The 11,771-nt window shown below is 46.1% G+C and overlaps 1 pseudogene; it reads left to right on the plus strand.

Moving 5' to 3' along the window:
* The first annotated feature begins 5,345 nt into the window (after window positions 1-5,345).
* On the plus strand, window positions 5,346-11,419 carry LOC123039645 (protein MAIN-LIKE 1-like; annotated as a pseudogene).
* The last annotated feature ends 352 nt before the right edge of the window (window positions 11,420-11,771 follow it).

Genomic DNA, 11,771 nt, shown 5'->3' on the forward strand with positions numbered 1-11,771 from the left:
GGGGCCCGGCCAGGCCTGTGGGACTGCGGGCCTGGTATGCTCCTGTTGTCGCGTCCTGTAGGTTACTGTCGTTGACGATGGAGGTTGGTGCCGCATGTCGGTGGTGCTACTGCCCCTAGTCCTTGGCGGCTCTTCTTCTTTGTTGTGCAGGCCTCACTTCTCTGTGTCGTGGTGAGACAACGTGGGTGGCTTAAAGATCATGCTGGCGCAGGGTGGTGGTCGGTATGGTCCTGAAGAATGCCATGCATGTGCATCTCCCGTCCGCCCATGATGCCCATTTTCTGTCATAATGTTTTGACATGGAAATAGGAGCCCACCACATCTACAATAATACATGTTTTTGTCACAATTATTATCATAGAAGTGTCACATCCATGACAGAAAAAGTTTTTGTTCGGGCTATAATGTCACGAAAGTGTTTTTTTTGTAGTGTTAGCTAAGTCTATCATTGACGTGAGATCATGTGGGAAGTCCACTTGTCCCGTCAAAATTATGTGGACATATGTGGGCCTCCCACTTATGCTATGCAGTCACTACTAGAGAAAAGCTTACCAGTAGCGCGGGTACCAGTGCTACTGGTACGACGCTACAGCTATTTTCTAGCAGTAGCGTGTTTATAGACCAGCGCTACTGGTAAGTTCAACTACTAGTAGCGCGTTTTTAGGCCAGCGCTACTGCTAACATTTATGTTTTCTTTTTAATATTTTGGCGTTGTACATGTTTAAACAGATATATCTTTTATACAATAACAACTCATCATGAACTAGTCTGTTTAAATAGCATATTCATTACCAGTAGTCATCACCACCAAACAATGTTCGTCAATGAGACATCATATATATAACAAGTTGGTCACTAGTCATAATCACAACTCCTCATCCTCCTCATCAACTCTAACACATTATAGCACATAATAACACATTCTACTTAGGACCTACTCCTCTCATAGGACCTACTCTACCCTCTCTTAGGTAAAATATCATGAAACAAGATAGGCATTGACTCTTCATTAAGGAAAGTGAACTCTCCATAACGAAGAATGGGGATCATCCTGTCTCCAAGTCTTGGCCTACGCACAATGTTGCTTCCAAGTAGCTCTGTACGATGGTTGAAACATTTTTTTCCAATCATTTATTATCATGGCTTCCTCGCTTTTAGAAATCCGGTATGGACAGGAGTGATGTGGATATTGTGGATGACCTGGCCGTGGTGGCCGTAAGCTCATAACTTCAACGCAACCTCTTGGCAACATCAGATGAGGCACACAATCCATCGGGATTTTCTGTTCAAAAACATAGTAATAACTTTGTAGTTAGCAATGTAGTTAGCAATGTTCAAAGATGCACGGATGTCGTAATAGTAGAAAATCTTACCATGATATCTCCATTGATGTTACCGTAGCACACCGCGTGCACTAGTGGCACATATGGACCATAATTTTGGGGAATTCGATAATAGCTATTGTAATTCTCAAGATCAGTAAAAAAAAGTGATAAGACAATCTTTCTCCTTATAAGTTAATTGTGCTTCATCATTGTAGTAGTAGGTTCTGTCTACCATCTTTCGTATATTTTTTGAAGAATGAAAATAAGCTGTCAATGGAAATAAGCTGTCAAATATTTTGAAATTAACAATATAAATTACTTAGTAAATATGTTTAAGCAACTCACACAGCGGTAGAACTGGAAGCGTGTCAACAAGGACCCAAATGGTCATATCATTTTTGTCGATGTCAGGATCACCAAGATCGAAGGTGAGAAGCATACCCTAATGAAAATCATACGCCTTGGAAAGGGCTTCCCAATTCGGGCAACCAAAATTGGATGAGTTCACAGAATTGTATAGTTTTACAGCAAAATCATAACCATGATGGGTCCTTAGTTGAATTATCTTTGTCTCCGTGCTTTCATGATCTTCAAAACCCATCTTCTCCAAGACATAGCGTCTTGCATGGCATGGGATAAGCTAGTCGAATTGTAAAAGACGGAAATTACACGTTGAAGAAGCAGAGAAGTCATGCAAAAATAACATAAAAAACTTGTCATCGTTGCGTATCGTATCAACATCGAATGTCTCTTGGAGCTTGATGTTGAAGCGCCCGTTTTACACCTTCTACCAGGTGTGGCATGTCGCACATACCGCGCTTATCTTCGCAGTAATCGCACATAGCAAATTCCCTTTCGTCGTTAGAAATTTCCTAATAGGTAATTAATAATCCATCATGAATACATATGTAGTAGTTTGTAGCACAAACCGCGCTCATCTTTTGCACTCAATAAGCAAATAACTAATAGGTAATTAATAATCCATCATCAAATACATATATAGTAGTTTGTAGCAAAGATCATCATATAATAAGACTAATACATCTCGAATAATAGCTCCTCTAGGTTCAACGGGCCGCGGTGGACACCCAAAGAGAAGGAACCATCACCGGATCATAGCTCAGGTGAGATCCCCAAATAATCTGCCAGGTATTGGAGAACCGGCCGTTCGCCAATGCAACCAAGTAGCGCTGGACGTGCGCGTTCTCCTTCGTGACACGGTGTTGAACCACCTGCGCGGGGGACTGAAGCCTCTCCACCGATGCAGCCCCACGTGACCGCCGCCAAAGAAGCTCCAGTCGACGACGGGCTGGCTCCTCACTAAGCTGCGCTCACCAGAAGGTAGCACAACCCAGTACCAGCCCGGCGGAGCCCAGTCCCGGACATGGCCCCTCGGCTCAAGCAGGAGTCCTCCGCCGAGTCGACGACGAGGATGCGGGATACGCATCATCGACGTCGAGAACAAAATGCTTAATTATGAAAACAAAATTAATAAACACTTAGCAAAATATGACATGACCTTTGCTAAAAACAGGACCAATTGAGCGCCTGAAATTTGCCAGAACATAAATGAATCGACATTTCTGGCAAAACATAGGCCACTCCAAAAAATATGACATTGTCCAAAATGTGACATGTTCAAAATATGACATGTCCACTGCAAATTTGCATAAAACAGGAAAAATTGCTTTAACTAAAAAATAACAACAATTGCTTTAACTAAAAAAATACCTAGAATTCTGTTAACTACACCTAAAACAACTAAAACACCTAAAATTCTGTTAACCACACCTAAAACAACTAAACCACCTAAAATTCTATTAACTACACCTAAAACAACTAAAACACCTAAAACAAATTCAACATTATTTTAAGAACACCTACATTATTCTAAGAACCTACCTTTTTAACTAAAACACCTACAAATTTAACTAAAACACCTAAAAATTCAACTAAAGCACCTACATTATTTAACTAAAACACCTACAAATTCAACTGAAACACCTAAAAATTAACTACTCTCTAATAACTATAACTAGGGAGGGAGGGAGGAGGAGGAAGGAGGGAGGAGTATACCTCTCGGTGGAGGAGGGCCGACGCAGGGGGCGACAGGCGGGGGAGGATGGCCGGTGCGGGGGGCGGCCGGCAGGGGAGGAGGGCTGGTGCGGGGGGGGCCGCTGGCAGGGGAGGAGGGCCGACACCGGGGAGGGCGGCCGGAGTAGGACGCAGGGGCAGCGGACGGATCGGGGGACGACTGGGATTCGATCTGGTGTGAGCGTGTGAGTGTGAGTGAGGGGAGGGGTGGTGCACGGGCCGGCGCGGGGGGAAGCAGAGAGGTGGGCTTAGCGGCAGCGCGGGGTAGGCGGCCCAGCGCTATAGCTAAAGCTGCAACGGGGGCCCGAGAGCGTGGCCCATTAGCAGTAGCGCTGGCTTTGAAATCCAGCGCTACTGCTAACGTGCACTTGTAGCGCTTGTGCTGGCCGGCGCTACTGCTAAATAGCAGTAGCGATGGGTATCTAACCAACGCTACTGCTAAATGTCTACCTATAAGCATTTTCCTAGTAGTGAGTAGATGTGAATACGAGGGGATGGTTTGTTTACTTATGACTGTCTAAGCGAAATAATTTCCCTAGTTTAGAAATTATGGCAAATAGCATTTCATTAGAGATGACTTTGCAGCAAATTTCATGAGCGAGTGGTTCATATTTTTTTTCATCAAGTCATACAAGTTTTATTAAAGAAACAAGGGTAAAAGCATTGGTTGGTTGCTTCCAGAGTTAATAGGAGATGCTAACACGGGATACTTCCATGCGTTTGCCAATGGTAGAAAAAGGAAAAGTCTTATCCTCCACCTCAATTCCGAGGACGGGCTCCTCCTGACTCAGGCGGATATAGTTAGACACATCTACGATTTCTTCATAGGCCTTCTGGGGACGGCCGAAGTAACGGTTGTGAGCCTTCAAGAAGGATTTTGGGAGCCGTCATATAGGGTTTCCCAGGTGGAAAATGATGGGCTGGCCCTTGCTTTCCTCCCCGAAGAGATCGACCGGGCTTTGGCTGATATGAAAACTGATACGGCACCAGGGCCCGACGGCTGGTCGATAGCCTATTTTAAAAAAAATTGGCCTTGTTTTAAGCATGTCTTTTATGCCTTAGTTAATGGGTTTGCTCTTGGTTCGGTCGACTTGGCGCGTCTCAATTACGGTGCTATTAGTCTTATTCCTAAAGTTAAGGGCGCTGATAATATTTGACTTTTTAGGCCTATCACTTTGATCAACGTTCATTTCAAACTTTGCGTAAAAGCCTACGCTACGCGTCTTGCGCTAGTGGCCCAGCGAGTTATCCTGAAAAGTCAAACTTCGTTTCTGAAAGGATACAACATTCTCGAAGGCCTCATTGCGTTAGGAGAAATAGTACATGAGCTTAAGCGTATTAAGGGGAAAGGGATCCTGCTTAAACTCGATTTTGAAAAAGCTTACGACCGAGTAAACTGGGAGTTTATTCGGGAAGTCTTCCTTAAAAAGGGGTTTGAGGCAGGCTTTGTGCACCGGATCATGCACCTCATCTCATGTGGGCAGACAGCGGTCACAATCAATGGGGAAATGGGGAAATTTTTCCGTAATAAGAGGGGACTCCGTCAAGGGGACCCTGGTTTGCCACTGATTTTCAATTTCGTGGCTGACGTTTTCTCGGCAATGATTGACAAAACCAGGGCGGCTGGTCACATCAAAGGCATGGTGGATCACCTTATTCCAGGTGGGGTCACGTATTTGCAATATGCCGACGACACTATGCTCCTTTTTGAGCCGGATCTGCATAGTATAGCGACGATCAAGTTTTTGCTTATAACCTTCAAACCCCTGTCTGGTTTGAAAATTAACTTCCTCAAAAGCGAGGTTATTTACATTGGGATGAGCCAGCAGGAAAGTTCGCATGCGGCCAACCTACTTAATTGTAAGCTTGGGGGGCTTCCTAATTAAGTACCTCGGTTTACCGATTTCCCACCGGAAACTGTCGATAATGGAATGGGAGCCGTTATATGGCAAGGTGGCCAATCAGGTGAGCCCGTGGAGAGGGAGGTTCATGTCCTCGGCGGCAAGATTAATACTAACCAATACTAGTTTATCTTCCTTGCCCCTCTTCACCATGGGTATGTTTCTCTTAGCGGATGGGGTTCACACTAAGAGTGACAGGCCTCGTTCCAAGTTCTTTTGGGAAGGGACCAGAACCAAATAGAAGTACCATTTAGTTAGGTGGGCGGCGGTCTGCAGACCTAAAAAGTTTGGCGGCTTGGGGATCATTAACTCCAAATTGATAAACATGGCCCTCTTAACAAAGTGGTGGTGGTGCCTTGCCCAAAAAGAGTCGGGGCTCTGGGCTGACATTCTCAGGGCTAAATACTTTCCGGACGGGAATGTATTCAACGCCAAATGCAAAGGTTCGACGTTCTGGAATGGGATCTAGGCGGTCCGTCCGGCCTTTGCGATAGAGGGTCGGTTTGAAGTTCAGAACGGGATGTCGACGCGGTTTTGGCTTGATAGCTGGATCGACCCACATCCGCTGTGGCAGGTTTCCCCCTCCATTTATCAGCTTGTGATAGATACGAAAGTTCTGGTAGGGGAGGCCCTTAGAGCGTCGCCACCAGCCACATACTTTAAATGGCCCCTGACAGATTGTGAACAAGGGCGGTGGAATGAGTTGTTAGCGAGAATCGGGTCGGAGACGCTAAGCTCAGGAGCTGATGCGGTCTCCTGGGGACTGACCGCCTCTGGTAAGTTCTTGGTGAAGTCCTTATACGCCAAGATGGTGGAAGGAAACACCTTGGATATTTCCAGGGGATTGTGGAAGGCAGGGATTCCTCTCAAGATAAAAGTCTTCCTACGGCAAATGTTTAAATCGCCTCCCAACGGCAGACAACGTTGCCAAAAGGAATGGACCGTCCAATGGTACGTGTATCGTGTGTGGGAATCACGAGGATGCGAACCATGTTTTCTTTTAGTGTGCGCTAGCTGGATTTGCATGGAGCGTTGTGAGGGAAGCGTTCCAACAAAAATGGAGCCCGGCGTCGGGAGCCGATTTGCTCCAAACAGTTCAAACCTTGAAAGGATCTAGTGGTCGTATAGTTTGGAGATGCGTACGGGCGCTACTATGGTCGTTATTTACTATTAGGAATAAAATGACGATTGAAAAGAAGTTCCCTGCTCACCGCACTGATGTTATCTTTAAATGCCATCTCTTCTTACAGATGTGGACACTGTTGGGGAAGCACCGAGATGCTGAGCAGATGTCGGAGGCCCTGGAGAAGATGAGAAGCACTTTGTCTACCGCAAGACAGCCTCCATAGATGGTATCACCTTTTGGTTTAGGGGTAGTCGAGGATAGGGGTGTGATTGATGTTGGTTTCCTATCAGTTGTAACCTTGGCTCCTTGAGGCCTCTTTGAACTTTCATGTTGTTTTTGTTATTGTCTGTAAAACCTAAGTACTATTGTGATGCTGGCCTGGTAGCTTTATTAATTTAAAGCCGGACGCTTCTAGCGTCTTCGTTCCAAAAAAAAGGGGCCCGACTTGGCAATATTCCTTTCTTATGGAAAATGTCGGTCCCAATGAAAATTCATAAGAGCATGTTTAGCCGATCGTTTATAGTTTAAGTCTTTATCTGCCTCCTCAAACTTAGCTTCTTCAAATTTAAGAAATTAACTGTGACCGGACCAAACCACAACCCTCAAATTTAATTCCTCAAACGCACAGACCCCACATGAAAGTCTCTCTTCATCTTCTTATTCTTCTTTCTTTTTCTTCCTTCAGGCGACTAGCTTGGACTGGGATAACGGCAGCTCGAGAGGTGCTTGGGAAGGCGAGGCGAGGCTGGTACAGCGTGTCATGTGCCAGTGCAGCCAGCCGCGTGAGCAGGCAAATTTGACAATTTTGACCTCGGGACGAAATCAAATCACAGAGTGAACTGCCCGTGAAACTATTTCACGCCGATGACCTTTTTGTGTAGCGCCCGCCATGCAAGCGCCACACCCTACTGTGCAGCGCCTACCTCTGGGGCGTTGCACGCCTGTCCACCGTGGCAGCCCCTAAGCCCGTACCCAGCAGTGCAGCGCCTCAGAGCAAGGCGCCACACATTTAAAGTGCAGCGCCTGGCGCTCGGGCGCTGCACTGTGACTTATCCAGCCACTCGGCTGGCCCCCCTCCCCCACTCCCCCCACCCCACACACCCCAACCCGAGATTTGCCCCCTCTCCCACTCTCCCCCCCCCCCTCTCAAATCCTTTCCCAAATATTGCAAATTTGTCGAATTTGTCCGTGGATTTCGAAGTCAAACCCTCCCTCAAGGTAATCTTCTCTGATCCCCTTGTTTTGATCCAAGTAATGTTATCATTTTGCTCATTTGTTGCTAGTTTGGGGAACCATAGTTTTGTTTGGATCTAGAGATTTGCATGGAGATGTGAGATGTTTGTTTGCCAATTTCCTATGATTAGGCTTTGTTAGTATGTTAGGGTTATTATTATGGGTGTTCTTATGTTGATGCTAGGGTTAGGTTTAGGGCTAGGGTTATGGTTAGGGTTAGGGTTAGGGTTGTTGTTTGATATATATTTTAGGGTTTGTATTCCTTGTTAATCCTTGGATTAGTACTCATGGAAGCAATGTTACGTTGTGTTGTTTGAATGCTTATAGGGATGGGAAGAACATGTGTGTTTGTTCATCATGGGGACAAAGACGCCTTCTTGAAAGGCAATATTGAACCGGACCCGGATGAGCTTGACGTGGTGTTTGATAGTAGTCCTTGCTATGCGGAGCTGTTGCAACAAGTGAGGAAAGATTTGAATTGGATGGACCCTAGTGATATCATTGAGTTGGAGGGAAGGCATAATGTAGGTTTTCGAATGCACATCCGTTGGAAGACAATGCGTGTCAACTCGGAGCAACGTTGGGTTGCATACAAGGAAATAGTGGCCGAATCACTAGACAAGGCTCTTGAGTTATTTGCAACGAAGAAGGTTGATTCAAGGTTGCATTTGGACTTGAACCGGAACCCCTCCCCTTTGGTTGCTAGTAGCTCCCCCACCCTTGAAGCGAGATGAAATTGTTGAACCTCTTTTGACCAAGAAGTGAGGCCAACATTGAGCCTGTTTACAAGCAACCAAGATGAAGCTTTGCAAGAGGAGAATGATGAGTATGCGGACGATGACAATGAAGTTGATCTCCATGACAACAATGTGGGTGATCTCGACAAATATCATTGTGATTTGGGAGATGAAGCCGTGGTATGTGGTGGCCAATGCATATCTGTTGGGGTTAGGCCAAGCTCTCACTGTGATCTGGGAGATGACAAGAACTGGATTGCAAAAGGGTCTAAGTTCGAAACCTTCTTGGAATTGAAGATGTGGCTCGACAACTACTCGGTTACGCATTATCGTCCACACAAGGTGGTGCACTCGGACGTCAATGTGCGCTACACGGTTGCATGTGCATGTGAAGATGAAATATGTCCGTGGATTGTGCGTGCAAGACCATGGAAAGGAGGTCCCACTTGGCACGTAGTGAATTGTGTGCCAACTCACATGTGCCGAGGCAAAAGGGTGAATGGCGAGATTGTGTCACAAGACCATAGACAACTCACGTCCGAGTTCATCGCTTACAGGCTCTCCAACTCAATATCCAAACTTCCAACAATGAGCGTCCAACATGTCATTGACCTTGTGAAAGCCATCTTTCATTAAAAGGTGAAGTACGGCAAGGCATGGAAGGCGAAGCAAGCCGCATTTAAGATGTTGTATGGTACTTGGGAGGAAGCATACAACTGAATCCCTAGGTTGTTGCTAGCCATGGCCGCGACAAACCTGGGCATGGTTCATGTGGTCGAGCCTCATGGGCACCAAACAACAGTTCATGAAGGAAGGAAAGTCCGAGTATTTGGCCGTGCATTTTGGGCATTCGAGCAATGCGTGAGGGCTTTCGAACACTTTAGGCCGGTCATCGCCATTGATGGCACGTTCTTGACCGGACAATACAAGGGCACCTTGTTGGTTGCAATAGCTAGTGATGCCAATAACCGGGTGTTGCCATTGGCATTTGCTTTGGTTGAGGTGGAGAATAATGACAACTGGGAGTGGTTTTTGCGTCTTTTGAGGACGGAGGTGTTACCCGCTCAAAGAGAAATTTGTGTCATATCGGATCGGTATCCAGGAATTCTTAACGCGGTGGAGATTTACATTCCCGGGCATGCTCCGTTGCACCATCGATGGTGCATGAGGCACTTTTGTTCGAACTTCTATAGGGCATGTGGCCTTAAGGAGTTGGCCGATGATCTTCAAGATTGTTGTCCCGCTTTCTTCGACAAGCGGTTCGCCACTTTGTACCACAAATTGCTCGCACACAAAAAAACTAGATCCCAGGGGCAAATTTGACAAGTTTGACCTCAGGATGAAATCAATTCCACAATGAACTGCGCGTGAAACTATTTCACGTCCCTGACATTTTTGTGTAGCGCCCGCCACGCAGGCGCCACACCCTACTATGCAACGCCTAGCACGGGGGCGTTGCACGCCAGTCCACCATGGCAGGCCTGGGCCCCGCACCCAGCAGTGCAGCGCCTCGGAGCTAGGCGCCACACATGTAATGTGCAGCGCCTAGCTGTCGGGCGCTGCACTGTGACTTAGATCCAGCCGCGGCCGCCCTCTCCTCCCCCACCCACCCATTGCAGCAGTTACAGAAGAACAGAAGAAGCCGCGGCGGCGGCCCTCTCCACTCCCCCTCTCAATCCCCTCTCCCAAATCCATCAGATCTGACGATTTGGTCCGTGGATTCCTTCACCAATCCATCCTAGAAGGTACCCTCCTTTGATCCCCTTCTTTCTATCCATATAATGTCTGTTATTTTGAAGATTTTGAGGAACCCTTTTTTGATTTTATTTGATTTGAATGTTCCATGTATTATAATCTTGCATGTACCTAATTTAGCAACCCTAGTTTAGTATATTTTATTGAAAAGATATGGTTTGGATACATAGGTTGACATGTTATTTTATATGGAAAAGAGATTCGTATTAAATCTTGCATGAAGTAGGCCTAGTTTAGTTTATTTGTGTTGAAATTATATTTGTATTGACAAGAATGCTTTGGATACATATGCTTTGAATTTTGCATCTAGTAGGCGTACTTTAGTTTATTTGTATTCGAAAGATAATTGTGTTGACAAGAAAGTTTTTTTTCAAATTGTTAGGATGGTTTGGCTTCTCGATGATCACTGGGACAAACAACACCGGTCGTACGCTATGTCGGTGGAGCAGCGGGTAATAATGAAAGTTGATGAATTTCATGTTTATTTCAAACACAAATGCCCCATATGTAATGATTTGTTTGTTTGTTTGTAGGAGTTTGCACCTCTGAAGCTTCGGTCTCACGGGGTCACCCTTGGGTGGATGCGCTATGATGAGCGGTACACAACGTATGTAAGGGAGACAGGACTTCTTCCTTTCATTCAGTTGGTCAGCCGGTCGACGCCACCCAACAATGCTGCAGCACTCACCGCGCTTATTGATCATTGGAGGCCGGAGACACATACTTTCCATCTTCGGACCGGGGAGATGACCGTGACGCTCCAGGATATGGCTATGATCACCGGTCTTCCTATCGATGGGAACCCTTTATGTATGAACACCGATTCTGATGGGTGGCACGCGCAGATGCATGCCCTTATCGGTATGGTTCATCCGGAGCCTCGGGAACCAGAAGCAGAAGACAAGAAGAAGGAAAGAGTCGCAGCCGGTGCTCCTTTCACGTGGATTACATCAAACTTTGGTACTTGCCCTGAGGATGCCAATGAGGACACGGTCAAGACATATGCCCGTGTCTACATGTGGTACATGATATCCAGGACTATGTTTGCTGATGGCACAGGCAAGAATGCTCCATGGATGTGGCTGAAGGCGTTGACCATCTTCGATAGCAAATGGAGTTGGGGTTCGACGACACTAGCTTACTTGTATCAACAGGTATGAAGTTGTTTCATTTTCACTTCATTGCTACATTATCAATGCGATCTTGCTGTTAATTCAACCATGTTCTGTTTTATGTGCAGCTGGATGAAGCCTGTTGTAGGACATCTGGAGGTATTGGTGGTTGTATGCTCGCACTTTCCATATGGAGCTGGGAGCGTTTTCCGGTTGGACGGCCGAAGACCGTGAAGTATGAGGATTGGGACGACAAAAACGACCCACTACAGCGCCCCACTTGGGCTTACAAGTAGTATGTGTTAAATGAGACGACAGATGATCCGTCGGTCATGTACAAGTTGTACAAGAGCGAGCTGGACACGATCACGCCTGAGCAGATGAATCGACATTGCATAAGTGATCATCATGCTTCTATCATAACTCGATATCAATTTTGCATTATATCCCATTTTGCAGGTGGAATGGGAGCCGTATGGAAAAGTAGA

Source organism: Triticum aestivum, chromosome 2B (assembly GCF_018294505.1).
Source record: "Triticum aestivum cultivar Chinese Spring chromosome 2B, IWGSC CS RefSeq v2.1, whole genome shotgun sequence".
NCBI lineage: Eukaryota > Viridiplantae > Streptophyta > Magnoliopsida > Poales > Poaceae > Triticum > Triticum aestivum.